The 16,060-nt window shown below is 41.2% G+C and overlaps 1 non-coding gene and 2 pseudogenes across 1 annotated transcript; 1 reads left to right on the top strand and 2 right to left on the bottom strand.

The window, feature by feature from the left end:
* Positions 1 to 843: 843 nt before the first annotated feature.
* On the bottom strand, positions 844 to 1,317 carry LOC142452838 (microsomal glutathione S-transferase 1-like; annotated as a pseudogene).
* A 1,818-nt stretch (positions 1,318 to 3,135) lies between these two features.
* LOC142454156 (U1 spliceosomal RNA) lies at positions 3,136 to 3,299 on the top strand. Its single transcript, XR_012785676.1, has one exon. It is a non-coding gene; the product is annotated as a U1 spliceosomal RNA (small nuclear RNA).
* A 10,793-nt stretch (positions 3,300 to 14,092) lies between these two features.
* LOC142452837 (zinc finger protein Pegasus pseudogene) lies at positions 14,093 to 15,316 on the bottom strand (annotated as a pseudogene).
* Between the last annotated feature and the right edge of the window lie 744 nt (positions 15,317 to 16,060).

The following is a 16,060-nucleotide window of genomic DNA, read 5'->3' as shown; positions in this document are numbered from 1 at the left end:
GGCAGAGCACAGATGAAAATCCAAGATAAGGAGAGGTTAAGTAACTAACCCAAGTTAATGGTGCTAGGAAGGAGTGGAGGTGGGATTTAAACCTAGACATTTTACTCTCTTCACCACTAACTCACTCCCTGGTGACCAAATGAGTGTGGGGATCCAGCAAGAGGAAGAATTGAAAGTCATCACAAGAATGGTGATATCATTAGTAAAATGTAGAATTAGATTGGAGGGGAGATGAAGCTGTATGGTAGGTCATTGAGATGTGGCCTGCCATCTAAACTCCCTTGTCACTGATACAGTCTGGAGTTGTGTCTTGAGGTCTCTCCATCTCGGAAGTTCCATCTACATAACTTTTTGCATCCAAATTCATGGAGTCTTGGCATGAGAAGTCAGCTGTGATTCCAGTGACTCCTCCTTGAAGAGACTTTCCATCCCCTTGGCTCTGGTGATCGCTTTAGGACTGGGTGATAAACTGCAAAAGTGGCCCATAAAACACTACAAATCTTTTTGATGACACTTCGGAGGAGAGAGGCAGGTGGTCTTGCCTACTGATTTTATTTTATTATTTATCATTTAAATTATTTCATTTGTTCAGTTCAACCATTTAAGAAATACAAGTTTAGCACACATGATTCATTCTTCCTATAGAATAATAATAGGAAATGTTGAGTAAAAGCTACAAACTATGACAATCAAAATACATGACATTGTTGATGCTAATATTCAAAATGTGTTTTGCATAATTCTTAAGTCCTGCTCCCTTCAGAAACCTAAGAAAATATTCATTATAAGTTGGAAACACAGACTCAACAAAAACAAGCTGGATGTTGATCTGTATGATTCTCTTTACAAGTGCAGTCTACTTTTCCACCATTCACAAGCCCTTGAAAATGTCACCCCATATCCAATATAAAAAAAGTTGAACCTCCATTTGGCTGAGGACACAGTGTCAAATACACGATTGTGTGTGTAGTCAATCCATCCTCCAACAGAGTCTGAAATGCAGAAGTACGGTAGAGAGACTCGGATCATTCAAGGTGTACAGGAGGCCAATGCCAAGGCTTGGCACAATATTTTCAAGGTCATTCAGGTGGATTCTTCATACACATTCCACTTTGACATCTGTCGGAAGGTATTTCTTAGCATTTTCTCCTTTTCCAAATTGTGCACAATCTTCTGGGTTAGCAAAAACCTCTCTTGTCACTCTTTAGAATGCAGTTGCAGTAGACAGGCATAATTTTCAAGAGGGAAAGTGTTGTAGAGGAAGCAAAGGCCAGGAATGCGTACTTCATTCTCCATTTGTTGGGTGAAGTCAACCATTTTTGTTTTTCAGTTTGGGCCTGGAATTGTGAATTCGGAGAGGAGGAAAGTGGCTAGGTGAACCTGTCCGGGGTTAGGCCCCCAGCCCCTACTGATTTTAGACCTGAGAGACAGTTAAGTCTGCAGCGCCTGTAATCATCTGCCAACACAGAATGCTGTGCCTGAAATCAGCACAGGAAAAGGCAGAATCAGGTGGCAGGCAGAGGTCAAGCTCCAAGACCAGGCTTGGTCCTGAATCCAGTGAAGAGGAAACTTTCTTACTGAAAGTTTCAGGTGTGTGAGCCAATAAATTTCCTTCTACTTTTAAAAATCCTATTTGATATTTATAGGTTCAGTAGTAGGGTAGCAGATGGACATTGGGCCTCCTCATGCATAATCCCCCAATACAATAGCACCTCGCCCTGCTAAGCAGCCATTGCAGGATACCCATCTTCCCGACAAGATCACTGAAGACAGCCGTGTGTGTGTAAGCAAATGTGGTGAAGAAAGCTGATGGTGCCCGGCTATCAAAAAAAGATATAGTGTCTGGGGTCTTAAAGGCTTGAAGACAAACAAGCGGCCATCTAGCTCAGAAGCAACAAAGCCCACAGAGAAGAAGCACACGGCCTAAGCGAATACAAGGTGTTGAATGGACCATGTAGCAGATACAAAGGAACAAAAACAATCATTGTGTGATCACCTTCCTCACATAATGGCTGAAGACGAAAGTGTGCATAAGCAAGTGTGGTGAAGAAGGCGGATGGTGCCCGGCTACTGAGAGATATAGCGTCTGGGGACTTAAAGGCTTGAAAGCAAACAAGTGGTCATCTAGCCCAGAAGCAACCGAGCCCACACGGAAGCAGCACACCAACATAGGTGACCATGAAGGACAGAGGAGACCAGGTCTCCAACATCAAAGGTGGGGTGGTGGTGAGAATCACATCACCGTGAAAGAGGGGGAGTGCATGATGGGGACCCAATGCCCACCTGTAGAGAGCTGAACACCCCTTCCAGAGGGGTAGTGAGGAGGAGATGGGCCACACAGGGTTCAGTGTAACAACAATGAAACTGAAAACCTTCCTCTAGTTCCTGAACGCTTCCTCCCCTCCCAATCATCATGACCCCAATCCTACCTTGCCTTGCGGACCTGATTGTACCAGAGGATGTACAGCGGTGCAGTGGGGATCTGGAGGCACAGGGAATCTAGGACAGACGAACCCTTCAACACCAGCGGTGGGAGTGGCGACACCAGGAGGGAAGGGCATGTAGAAAGGGAGAACCGATCTCGGAGATCTATGTGTAACCTCCTCTCTGGGAGATTGGCAAGGGGGAGGTGGGTGAGGGGAGACACTGGGGAGTGTAAGATAAGATATAATAATTATTTATAAACTATAAAGGGACCAGGGGTGGGATCGGGGAGGGAGGGGGATGGGGGGAAAAAAAGGGAAACCGAGCTGATTCCAGGAACCCAAGTGGAAGGTGAATTATGAGAGTGACGAGTGCAACGAATGTATAAGGGTGCTTTGCTCATTTGATGTATGTACAGATTGTGATAAGAGCCTTATGAGCCCCAATAAAAAGATTAATTAAAAAAAAGAAAATGATTAGGGCAAAGAATGTAGGGATGTGCTTTATACAATTGATGTATGTATATGTATATGTATGGATTGTGATAAGAGTTGTATGAGCCCCTAATAAAATGTAAAAAAAAACTCAATAATACAGTCAATAAGTCAATAATACAGAATAGTCAATAAAATTGTATAGTAATGAAAAAAAAATCCTATTTGATTTAGGTTCTTTGTCTCTTAAAAGTATATTTAAAAATAAAGATTAAGGATACTTACCTGGCAGGGGAGACACCATGATCACTAAGGTGGTTTTCCCAGGGCGAGGCTTATCCATTGCACTCGAGATGTGCTGACCCCTGCGATTTCCCCAAATGTGGGAAACTTGACTGCATAATTTGTGGTAGTGGGGGACTGCATCCGCGCTCTCCCCTGAAAAAAGGGAAAAAAATGAAAATAAAGATTAAGGTCTATGGGGTAAAAGAACTTGGTTTGAACAAGATGTTTGAGGCTGTTAGTAGAACAGTAACTGGAGAAGTTCCATAGACATTTAGAAATACAACTTCATAAAGGAAAGGATACATTTACTATCTCTTCCTTTATTGAAGAGTTCAAGTTGAGGAGAAAATAGGAGAATTGAGCGATGAATGTAAGTACGCTCTGTAACCAGAGTGGTGTAAAGCTGAGCAAAAAAACAAAGGAAGGGGCCAGGGCAGTGGACTGCAAGCATTTTTTGCTTGCTTGTATCATACATGTTTTAGTTATAAAGTATTTTTCACCAGAAGTTAAAGTAGTTGCAAAGCAATTTGTAGGATACTTTAAATTTGACATTTTAAAAATAAAGTGATTACATTACTCTTTTAAATGTTCCTAATGGATTCCAAATTTTATACCATTTTACATCTCTCATACCCATTAAAATACATGAACAAAATCTTCTTTAACACAGAAATTTTACATTATCGCCTTTTTTCTTCAACTTATTTCTATCACACTTCCCCAACATAATTTTAGCCTAAAGTAATGCATTTTAATGTTTAAAATTTGATTCCTTAACAGATATTCCTAATGTATTTTTTTGCGACAAACAAATCTGTCAAAGTTTAACCTAAAACTATTTGTATTTATTAGTCTAGGACTTTCATCACCTGGAACCCATTCACCACAACACCTAACAGGAGCAACGTGTTCAAATGTTTCTCTGCGATGAGTTACCATTACCCTAATTTTTCAGTACCAATTTATGGAAAAAACATACATACATTAGGACTTAATAAATAATTGTCAACATAAATACATTTTAGACATTCATGTAGCGATCGTTTTGAGTCGCTTAGTTGTATCCTCTATACAAAGTGAGGGCTCATAATAATAATAAATATGTGTTGAGCATGCATCATATCCTCAGCATCATCCAAGTGAGTTTCGTGTTAGGTCATTTACCTTTCGCCATAACCTTATGACGTGACCATCTTACTACCCACATTCTACGTGTGTTTGTGGGTGACAATTCCTTGTTCTTTGGAAGAATATGAAATTTTCAGCACCAATTCTATTCTTTTTGATTTTTTATTTTACTGATGTAAGCTCTGAGAAATCTTGAATGCCACAAGTAAGGAATTGGAATAGAAAAGTTTTATTGTACTAATATTATTCAATGTTAAAAGACTTCTTTTAAACTATGTGCTACACATATTGCAGTTTTAATCTTAATGATCTCAGATGATGACTCTATTAGGCGCTCCTCAAATTTTATTGAAACAACAGAATTGGAAATCATTCAACTTGCAAACATAGTTGCTACTTAGTGATTCGAATTTTTTTAACTCAGTCATTAGAAATCATTTCATTTGGGGGAAATTTCCTAAAGAGATTTCACCAAAAATAAGTGAGCAAGTATTTTTTACCTCTATTTTCATTGGAAAACATCTTAATATGTTTGTAAATGGTTGGACAAATTTAAAAATCACTAGTATCGTTTCATCTTTTCAAATACAATTTTTAATTGCATTACACAATTTATTATTTTCAAAAGTCTTGGAGCTTTAGGTTTAGTTCACTCAACCTATAGAAAATGCCAGCATGAAAAATAATGGGACAAATCAACCCCTTTGTCAAGTTAATGAGCCAACTCGGGTTTATTTTCTTTCAGAAAAATATCTGGCTTTGTTTTAAAATCACACATATGAGTTAATATACATCCAAATAACTACAAACTTCCATTCTATTTCCATTACTAGGCTACAGACTGAAATGAAGCTTTACCAGGAGTTTGTTACTGAATGAAATGGCTACCATTTTGTTCAACTGAGGTTCTATTGTTTTGCGCTCAGATGAATCTATCTTCTGGGATAATGTAATTTATAAACAACGGAAGAGGTGAACTTGTTGAGCAAAAATTGTCATCCCTTGTGCAGTGTCCCTCTATCATACATCTAAAATTGACATATTCCAGCAAAATTTTCTAACACAGATTTACTCTTAATAGTAAAAAGTTAAAGACAGAGAAAGGTGCTAAAATCTCCTGAGTTTATAGTGTTCTATGATAGATGGCTCTATGAACACAAGAATCCTGGTTCACATTGGGTTAAGTTTTGGACTGCTATCTATAAGGTTGATGGTTCAAACCCATCAGCCACTCCAGAGGACAATGCTGAGACAGCCCCTATAAAGAGTTCAATTCAGAAACCCTATCGAGCAGTTCTACTCTGTTCTATAGGATCATCAAAAGTCAGAATTGATTGGACTCTGGTTTATGAGACCAGGTATTTTTTAGCTCTCTCTGGGTTTTACCTTAGGGAAAACCCATTGCAGCATTAGGGAATTACACTATAGTAAGTTTGAGGGTGTGTGAAGGGTATGTCTTTCTTTTGTGTTGGGAGAATACAGCTATGAATGTGATGGGAGGTGGGGAAAGAGATCTGACAAGTTATTTTCACCAAGGTGTGCTGTCCAGCAGAACAAGGATAGGAAAGTTTGCCTTTGAAAATTAGCGATCTTGAAATTATTTTCCCTAAAAGCATTCATGGTATCTATTCCTTGGAAATCTTAGAGAAACCCAGGGGTATGTAGACCACATTTGAGGATGGCTGCCTTAGTTATAGCTTTAGAGGGGTTAAACCCTCTGAATTATACATAAGGGAAATCCCACAGAAGAAAACGTCTTTAACCATAAGCTTATGCCACATGTTTAGAGAAGATAAATCCTCAGATATCATGAGTCAAATCCCACAGAAAAAGAGTCTTAAACCTGTAGCTTATGGATGGTCTCTAGTGTGGTACACAGCTACCGAAAATCATATTAACACGGTTGTGTGGTTATGCATTTTGGAGAGAGAATTTCCATAGTTTTCATAATATTATAAAAAATAAGACTACTACTAGAAAAAGGTCAAAATTTTATATTATAGAGGACAACATCCTCAATACTGCCTTTACAAAGACTGTAATGTTAATCATAGGATTCCCCTTAAATTAGCCTTTGACACAAAAGTTACACTTACTGAATATGTACCATATGAGAATTATTAGATGAAGATATTTATTTATATGCATTATATCAGCTAATATTCACAAAACCTACAAAATAGCTATTAATAATCCAACTTATAGCTGACTATAAGTTGGAGTTGATTTTTAAAAAAGAAACTTCATTAAGGGTCTAAATAATTTTCTCAGTAATAATTTTCCCCTAGGTGAAGGGAAATGCCAGACAGGGCAAGATATGACAAAATGATGATTTGTAAATTATTAAGGGCTCATGAGGGAGCGGGGAGAAGGGAGGGAGGGGGAAAAAGAGGACTTGATTCAAAGGGCTTAAGTGGAGAGCAAATGCTTTGAAAATGGTTGAGGGCAAAAGAATGTGCAGATGTGCTTTATACAATTGATGTATGTATGTATGGATTGTGATAAGCGTTGTATGAGTCCCTAATAAAATGTTTTTTAATCAAATAAACAGAAAAAAACAGTATCTCCAGAAAAAAAATAATAATTTTCCCCTAAAGCTATGTAGTGACCGAAAACAAAAGGCACAAGAAAGTCTTTGAAAAATACTTGTTTACTTCTCCCCCATTTCCCTACGCATAGCCAAATAACTTTCATAGGAACAGGAAGACAATCTTTCTCTTCAGTTCTTGACTCAGATAAACTCATAGTAGAAAATATCAAAATTCTTGAAGCAGCTCTGGGTACTCCTAGGGAGTTAAGCAGACAAAGAAGTTGGTTTAGAAGTCTTTATGAAGTTCCTAAGTGGAAGATGGTGAGATAGTTAAGGTTTATTGTGCCAACCTGGCCAATAAACACATGTGGGATTAATTGAAGGGTGGAGGGATAAATGACTCGGTGAGCCTCGCCTTGCTAGTTCTCACGTCTCTTGATTTGTGATGGTCGCACCAGGGTGCCAGCTGCCTTAGCCAGTTCCCTACTTCAGCTGGCAAGGCCCACTTCCTGCAAGACATCCCCAAGAAGAAGCTGCAAGGACCTACCCTGATGCAGCCCTGGGTGCTGGAGCATCCATGTGGAGACCCCTGCCAGCGCTGAGGTGCTTACACGCTCACTGATTTGGCTTTCCTCTTGCAGTCGGCGTCATTGTGTGTGTTTTGTGAGATGGAGGAGGACTTTGTAGATCAGTGTAAGCCATATGGGTTAATGTTGGGCTTAGGGGCTTGGAGAGCACTGAGTTGGGATGCTTTTTAAATGTACACTTACCCTTTATACAAATCTCTCTCTTAGACATACGAGTTTCTGTGGACTTGTTTCCCTAGTTTACCCAGACTAACACAGATAGTTTGGGGAGACTACTACATTTACAATGGTTTTGGCAAACTTTTAACAAAGCAAAAATTAAGAGTTTCCATAGATGTATGAAGTGTTTGTGAGAAATTCAGACTTAGTCTGTCATTCCCTATTGCAGGATGGAGCATTTTCCATTTGTTTCTATGCTTCCCTCCTTCTTCAACAATCTTTTCAGTATTTGGGGTCATCCTCTGAACAGATGGCTTTGTTTAGTACAAAAAAATAGTATTTTTTTCCAGAGCATATTCCCAATGAACAACTTTTAACACTTTTTTGCTCTCAATTATTTTGGGTTTTTTTTTCTCTGAAATTTAGAAAAAGAGAAAACACTTTAAGTGATAATTTGGGTGAAAGTGTAAGGGGCAAATGAGTTTTTCATTTAACAAGTTATACACGTTAAATTTCATACCACTGATTGCAAGCCGCACAATGTAACAGTCTCATCCTGCTTTTTCGCTGTATTTCCCATTTCCATTTTCTTTTCTTTCTTATCCCTTCCTGCCTTCTGAGCTTTGACTCTGGGAAAATGTTGACTTATTCGTGTCAAATAATTGATTATTTGAAGGGACGCATTATACTCTGGTGTTATTGCTCACCTTAAAAACTTGTCTATTTTCATAAGTTGGTGTAAGACATGAAAAAATAAAACAGAAATTAACAAGGGTTCATGAGGGAGTGAGGGTGGGAGAGGGAGGGGAAAAAATGAGGAGCTGATACCAAGGGCTCAAGTAGAAAGAAAATGTTTTTAAGATGATGATGGCAACATGTGTACAAATGTGCTTGACACAATGGAGGTATGTATGGATTGTGATAAGAGTTGCACAAGCTCCCAATCAAATGATATTTTTAAGTGTCTATTTTGTGGCAGAAGTTGAGTCACGGGGTGAGTTCCGGGCTTACATTGGCTGTCTCATGATTTTTTTTGTTTGCTTCAGCACCAGCTTGATAGAACCGAACAACAACACACATTTTTTTCTGAAAAGTTCCCATCTGTTGTCTGGATTGACTGTGGTTTGGTATTGGTGTTTATGTTTCTTTTAATCCCTTACAGTTACAGTTAAATTAATTGCAAACTGAGTTGCAGTTTTTGTTTGTTTTTTGATTATTTTACAACTCTTATCACAATCCATACATTAATTGAATCCGGCATGTTTGAACACATGTTGCCTTCATTCTTTTCTAGGCATTTACTTTCTATTGAGCCCTTGGTATCAGCTCTTCCCCCTCCCATCCGTCCCCACCCTCATAACCCCCTGATAGATGTACATTGCTATTATTTTCATCTCTCACACCAACTGCTGTCTCCCTTCCCCCATTTTGTTGTTCCTCCCCCTGTAGAGGAGTGTATGGTTATGTTGACCATTGAAATCCGTTCCCCCTGCTCCCTTCCTCTCCCCTTCTTCCCCATACCTTTCTGGTATCACTATCCTCACTCCTGTTCCTGGATTCTGTGTCGTGAGCTCCCATCTCTTATCTATACCTGTGTACATGTCCCGGTCTAGTCTGAATTGAGAAGCAGCACTGGAGTCATGAGGTCACGTGGAAGAATGCATGAAAGGAGAGACTACAGGGCTGGCCCCAACCAGAGCCAAACTGACCCCCTCCCTGGAGGTGGGTGTGGTGGAAAGCAGGTTGGGGAGAGGGGCCAGCATGCCACACCCACACGGAGGCAGGCAGGGAGGAAAGAAGAGAAAGAGAGCCAGACTGGACCCCACGCTGGCACACCAGGCTTGGAGGATGATGTCTTTGCAGGGAGCTAGTGGGACACAGAGGGGACTGGACAACCGACAACAGCACGTGTCATGCTTTCCCCTTACTGGAGCAGACTGCGACAGAGGACATTTCTGGGGTCACATGGTGGGGAGGCAGGATTTTTGCATACTTCTTCTCTCTTCTTTTTTTAAAAAAATTTTTTCTTAGTTATTTACTACTTTCATTTTTTTAAATCAGTTTGGGCTATGTCGAAGTCGGTGTACCTACCTGTATCAGATAGGCACGTGAGGTATGCCCGAGGAGAGAGCAGCGGGACCAACAGTCTGAAGAGACCTGGGAGGTGAGGGTGGTGGAGGAAGAGAGCGGTGAGCAGGCTGCGCCAAAGACAGGGGAACAAGTGGGGTGTTGGAGTCAATAACAAGGAGGAGATAGGGATCCGAGGGGGGTGAGTATCGGAGCAACAGCAAACTAGCTAAGAGGAGGTACCAAGAGGCAGAAATAAGGAGAAAGTGATGGTGGGTCTGGAGGAAGGTAAAAGGCAACAGAGGAAGGACCAAGGAAGTAAAGCAATGGAGAGAGGTATAAACATAGTAGTGGACATAAGGGGGTGCAGGCTTTGAAGAGATAAAACTCATTTTATTAAAGGCTTATTTGTTCTACTCTTTAGTAACAACCAAAGCAGCGTATGTTCTAGCCACAAAATTGGGACCTCTTTGAGCAAGTGAAAGAATATTACTGGTCAGCAATAAAATACACACCATTGCGAAACCTGAGTGATAGAACACGTTCTTACTGTTTAGAGGTAAGTTGGAATCCGCATTTTGTAGTCATTAGGTTAAACAAGCCTGAATTGAAGCCCCCTAGTCTCTTGACCATCTATAGAGCCCAATCATTTGTTTTAATAGGATTCCTTACCTCCTCTACTTATGTGCCGGTTAATATTATGTGTCACCTTGGCTAGGCTATGAGGCTCAGTAGTTTGGCAGACATTATTAATCACCCCCAGTTTTGTGATCTAACATGAGCAGCAATCAGCTGGAAGAGGAGTTTGCTTGGAGGTGTGACCTGCATCCATGCTATCAATGGGTGTTCTGGCAACTAGCGCTCTCTGTCTCTTTGCAAGTGAATCTGTCTAGATCAGTCTCTCTGTGTTCCATACTTTGTACTAGCAAGGTTCTATAGCTTGAATTAGAAAAAACCATAGCCCGGCACAACTACTTAGTGCTAAGCCCAACTGAGCTTTTTTGTTTGCTTGTTTGATTTTGTCTTAAGAGTAACAAAGGCTCTTAATCCCACATTCCCACAACTCTAAAATAAAAAAAACTCTAAAAACAGAAAATATATTTCATCATTCACTTGGCAATAAAATCTGATGCTACCTGAGCACATTTGTTAACAAATTCTGACCCAAATTGAGGGAAGATCATTTGTATACGCTATTTATTGCATTTTATGTGAACATTTATGCTTTGTTGAGCTACATTGATGTGCTTGACTATGAGTTAGGTTTCCAGACTCTAGTGAGGCTCCTACAAATATATAAAATGAGAAAAAAATCTTTATGAGTTCTGAAATTCATGTACCACTAAGGGTTTCAGTTATGGAATCATGGACTTAAGCAGATATGTAAATCAAATACTTTACATTTCCTTTCACTGTACATAAATCAAATACTTTACATAAGCATAAATCAGATACTTTATATTTCCTTTCATGGCACATTTTACCCATTAACTAGAGGCTGAGATAAAAGCTAGGGCTAACAGCCTTCTAATTGAGTGATATTGGGGAATATATAGTCAAGGGAGGTTTCAATTAAGCTTGTTTGGCTTTGTTGTAGGTAAAACACACTCTAAGAGTTATCCACTTTGCTTCTTCACCCAAATGTTTAAAACCTTTCTCTTGTCATTGCCCAGATCTGTTGAGTGCTGCCTCCTGTGTCGCACAGCAAGGAGTCCCCAGTTCACCTGCCTCCGTAGACAGGTCTCCGTTTCCATTGTCCTCAACAGCTGTAGCTAATGCTTCAAAGGTTTGGATTTTCTTTCATCTTTGTTTCTCTACCTCAAAATTTCTAAAATCTTTGTTGCCTCTTCTGCCATTAAGATTTGTGTCATTTTCCAACTTCATTCACTGCCTCCAAAATAATGATTCACCTGTTTTGGAAATGCACACCGACCTGTCAGTCTGTCACACTGGTGGTTGCTATCATCCTAGAAGCTATGCAAACAATATCACAGTTTTATAAATACTGGCAGAGTCACTCTGGTTGATGGACTTCAGTGGAGCTTCCAAATTGAAAAAAAAATAGGAATTAAGGTCTGAAAATCTGCTTCAAAAAGTTGTCCAATGAGAACCTTATGGATCAAACATGTGATAGCTGAGGTGGTGCTCAGTCAAAAGGCATAACGTAAGAGCTGCAACAATGGATCAAAACGTGACAGCAATTATGAACAGCAAGAACCGGAGGACATTTTATCTTTATTTTTAAGGCCTCCAGGAGTTAGAGCAGTGGTTCTCACCCTGTGGGTGATGACCCCTTTTGGGTCCAAGGACCCTTACACAAGGGTCACCCAATTCATAACAGTAGCAAAATTACAGTTATGACGTAGCAATGAAAATAATGTTATGGTTGGAGTGTCACCACAGCATAAGGTGCTAAATAGTATCAGAGGGTCTCAGCATTAGGAAGGTTGAGAACCACTGAGTGAGTGCCAACTCAGTGGCAACAAATAGCAATCTTGGAAATAGAATCATCACATAAAACTGCATGTTGAAATAAAGTTAATTATGCTACAATTCATATAATGGGAACTTGCACTTGTGGAAGGACTAGGTCCATAGCCACTATTCTCATGCGGTCATCTCCATTGCTCTCCTGCTCCGTGTATGCAGTGTGGATTACAATAATGGAATGACAAAGGCGTGGGTTGATGCGACTTTTCCCAAAAGGCAGGCTTGATAATTCATGTTCCCAGTTTATGAATGGCTTAAAAACTCAAGAAGTTTCACTCCTGCACTTGTTCTCGCTCTATTGTCTAATTTGGGATTCATTAAATCGGAAATCTGATCATCTTGAAAGTTTTTTACACCAAATTGTCCAAGAAAGTGTTAATACAGAGTCTGGCATTTGCTATGAAGGATGATTTAAATCATAATGATTTGATCTTTAATTGTGCAACTAGGCATACATACCAAGTAAAAAAATCCTGAGCTTAGTGTATGAGACAACAATTAGAATTACAGAGTTATTCTTTTTTGTAACAATGTCTTTTATTGTTTGACCAAGCTATTTTCCAGAGTGAGCTAATTATGCAATATAAAAACCAGAGCCTCCCATTCAAAATTACTCTAGATTGACTTAACTCTCGTTTTTTGTAAACAGACATCCACGTTTAAATGCATCTTAGATCCATCCTCACCCCACTGTATGGCCTCCTCCTGAGGTGACATTCCAATCAGTCTCCACAGTGCTTTCACCATAAAGGTGGGTAAAATTGCAAAGAGGCTTTACAATTTGCATCCACAGTCGTAATGACCTTAGAGGCTAATTCTGACGAGGACACCAGAATCCATTGTGAGCACCTGCCCTTGTGTTCAGATCCATTTCTCCATGTGTCCCTGGACCCATAAAATGAGCATCAACAGGAGCTAAGGCAAGCAAAAGAACCACCCCAGATCTGTGGTGAAGGCCTGGCCTTCCCGAGGGCAGGAAGGTGGCTGACACTCCATTGTACTGCTTTGGTTATCAAAGGCATGGGCGGAATGACCTCCCCACCTGATGCCCTGACCCCGGATGGAGGGCTGCAATGACATGGTCCAGCACACAGGGCAAGAGCGAGCATCGCCCAAGATGACCCTTTCTCTCGTGCTCTTCTCATGTGGGTTTGGTTTGAAATCAAATAAACTGGAATATCAGAAGATGCCAATGGAAACAGCATGAAATCTAGCTAGAAATGGAACATATGTTAAGAGTTAAAACCTCAATATTTCAGACATCAAAAACGATGTATTTTCCATGCCATGTCATGGGTTTCATTTCTTTTAAGAACTTTCCTTTATAACTTTAACTTCATGTTTCCATAACTCTTTTTTTAATCAAATCGTTTTACATTTCCCCTTGTGGAAATTATTTATGATACTGCAAGCTTCCCCCTATCAGTAGAAATGAAACAATTGCTTCAACTTAAATTATGTGAATTAAATAGCATTCTAATTCAGAGAAACGTAAAGGCAACTCGCCTACTCTATACACGCACATACCACACACCCCGAGATAAATTGCAACAGGTTTTCTACAAGAAAAGGAACTGTTCTCCCGTTGTAAAATACAGCAGAACGAATAGCCAGCTGCCATCTGTGTCCTGAAATCGCAAGTCTGTACCAGTTTAAGTTTCCTGGTCTATCCAGGCAGGAGATGATTTACATGAATACGTCCTACCAGCATGACTGGACTCTCATTCGCCTATGGCTAACCAAGGGGAAACCAGACACCCAACCAACTAGCTGCTCTAACACAGACAGAGGACCCTGGCTAGGCTTTTATGGGGTGGGGGATTTTTTTCCACTGTCAAATTTATAGTCTATAAGTTAAAATGTATAAACTTTAAATTAGCAGACATCTTACCTGCTCTTGGGTGCAGTTAGGGGATGACCCAAAATATACTAACAAAAACCTCCCACCAAAAATACCCCCCAGGTGTGGGGTGATTGATTGTTGTTAATCAGTGTTGGTTATGCTGACCTCGTGCAAAATGACAGGCAAAGTCATACTTGTTTTTACATTTGCAACCACATATGTTACATTGAAACGGGTTTTCGTATCCGTGACATCCCATGTGAATAGTGTACAGTATATTGTCAGCAAAATATATGTCACAGTGCTGGCAGTGGTGCAGAAGCTGGGGGTCCTGGGCCGGCAGGGTCGGGACCGGCGTGCTGGGCTGGCTGTTTCCTAGGCTGGGAGTACTCGTGTGGGCACTTGGTTCACTGCTGGGCCCTGCCACCGGGCTGTAGTTCCTCTGATCGGGTGCTGGCCGAGGGTCGGGGCTCTCAGGAATACTTGCCAACATGGCAGAAACAACGGCCTGGGCAGAGGGCTGCTGAATCATGAAAGGCTTTTCGTCGGAGCAGGGCACTACATCTGGGGAAGCGGGGTTTTGGTTTTCAGGAGACAGGCTGGACAACTGTCCTGCTAGAGTCGAGAGCTGATTCAAAGGGTTGTCGACCATGAGATCTTGGGGGTCCCTTGGGAGGCCCCCCATGGGGGTAGTTTTCACCATGCTCTCATAGGCGTCCATCTGAAGGTGTGGGATTTCGTGGGTGAAGTGGTTAAGAGAGTCGGGCGGCGGGCTCAGGTTGACCAGGGCTCTTCTGCTGTAGCCCAGGTTACCTGTCTTCTTCTGCAAACCCCCGAACATCTTCTTGCTGCTCAGGGAAGACCTGGTACTTTTCATCGGTACCACTTTATGCTTCCGCCTCCGATGGTGGGAGAGGTTGCTCCGGTCGCTGCAGCGGAAGGAACAGAATTCACATTTGTACGGCTTTTCTCCAGTGTGCGAACGCATGTGGGCTTCGAGATGCCGCTCGTAAGCGGAGGCGAAGGGACAAAAGTGACACCTATGTGGTTTCTCACCGGTGTGGATTCTAATGTGCTCCATAAGCCGGGCCGTCCCTCTGCTGGCGTAGCTGCAGTACCGACACCTGAGCTTCCCATCAAAGGTCCTTTCAAACCCGGCCACTATCATGCCTGCGTTTTCGTCCAGAGAAACTTCAGACGCGTGATCGAGCCCATCTTGATCGCCATCGGTTCCAGCTCCGCCGACAGCCTCCGCTCCTTTGTCCCCACCGACGGACCCCGAGATCAGGTTCACCTGATGGGCCTGCTGAGTCAGGTACTCCTGAAACTCTTTCAAGAAGTCCAGAGGCTGGGGTTTCTTGGCACCCATCTTTGCTTCCGTTTGAAGTTTACAGTTCGTTACACCCCCAGACATTCGCACCGAGTACCCCCCACCGCCTGGTTCCACGCCGCTGCCGTCCACAGCCACCGTCTTGGTCACCGCCGCCATGTTTGTCTACAGTTATGCTGACATAACACTCTCAGAGGTCAACGCATAACCACCCCACCCCCAGGGGGATGAACAACAGAAATGTGGGTGAAGGGAGACAGCCATCCGTGTAAGACATGAAACAATAATAATTTCTAACTTATCAAGGGGTCATAAGTGGGGGGGAGGGAAAAATGAGGAGCTGGCACCAAGGTCTCAAATAGAAAGTACATGTTTAGAAAAAGATGATGGCAACAAGTGTACAAATATGCTTGATCCAATTGATGTGTGGAATGTTATAAGAGCTGTCAGACCCCCCAATAAAATGATTAAAAAAATAAAATTCTCAGAGGAAGTGTATGATCTATACAAATTGTAAAAGTATGTTCCTATCAGAAGGGATGTTAGACGTCTTAATGTCTGAGATAACATCAAGGACTTCTATGTCATTTGTGCATAATCCCTTTCTCTAAGTGACACTCTGTTAAGTGGTAACAGTTGGTGTCTCATTGTCACTGGCATTTTGTGATGAGGTCCAATTCTAGCGCTGGCATGATGATATAGAAGTTGTAAGTAGCTTATGTTCTTCATAATGCATTCCCATAGACTAAAAAGTCAATAGTCACTTGACATTCAGAAAACATC

The sequence above is a fragment of the Tenrec ecaudatus genome, chromosome 7, assembly GCF_050624435.1.
Source record: "Tenrec ecaudatus isolate mTenEca1 chromosome 7, mTenEca1.hap1, whole genome shotgun sequence".
NCBI classification, from domain to species: Eukaryota; Metazoa; Chordata; class Mammalia; order Afrosoricida; family Tenrecidae; genus Tenrec; species Tenrec ecaudatus.
This window is presented reverse-complemented; position numbering and strand designations above follow the sequence as displayed.